Genomic DNA, 910 nt, shown 5'->3' on the forward strand with positions numbered 1-910 from the left:
CACCGTGCCCCGGCTGGGGCCGCTGGGGAGATGGGGTCGTTTCGGAGTGGTAACGGGCCGCTGACCCGGCACCAGCACGGGAAACTGCTGGAAGGAAAACCCTGGAAACTGCTGAAGGAAGCTGGTGCCGGCTGCGTATTGAGCAATAAATCTTGCTCTCCGCAATAGGTTCCTTTTGAGTGGCACCAAATCCAGTAGCTGCCACATTTTAAATTGGAAACTTGGAGAAAGGGCTGTATTTTCAGTACTGGGTAAAAAGCATCCACTACAGCTGGCCCTGCTCTTGTTCTTCAGTGGGACATACTGGTGACAGATCCTAATAAATAATAGTAATTAATACATTCTGAATGCAGAAGTTCCTGATCTGAACCTGTAAACTCAAGTCTGGTCTTAATTAAGACTTTGTGTTAACACACACCCGTTTGTAACGTACCCCATTACACCCTTTGTGTTTACCTCTGGTAACATCAAGTCACCAGGAATTGTTGCCTCTGTATCCTGACTTGGAATATAGCTGTTATTCTGGTCATACTGAATTTTATAGAGGAGGGATTTTTTATTTATTTTGATCTGGTAAAATACAAGTTAGCAATTCCTCAAAGGTAATAGGTACTTTCACTACCTCTGCTTTCTAAACCTAAGTAGAAAATTATTGAGTAAAATATTGTCTTTCAAGGGATATTAGACATGAGAACTGTAGCAAAACAAAGTGTTTCTATAGAGATCTGGTTTCAAATGAGTCTTTACCTTGCATACGCTCAGAACTGGTAGATCTGCAATGCCTCGTTCACTTTCCTTTGCCGATGGAGTTTTGATTTTCCAAGTTCATTTCTAATCTGTGTAAGTGAACTCAGAATCAGGAAAATACCTCATGTCACTGTTACACAAAATGCCATTATTATTTCCCTAC

This window comes from Cariama cristata, unplaced genomic scaffold, assembly GCF_000690535.1.
Source record: "Cariama cristata isolate BGI_N322 unplaced genomic scaffold, ASM69053v1 scaffold7787, whole genome shotgun sequence".
NCBI lineage: Eukaryota > Metazoa > Chordata > Aves > Cariamiformes > Cariamidae > Cariama > Cariama cristata.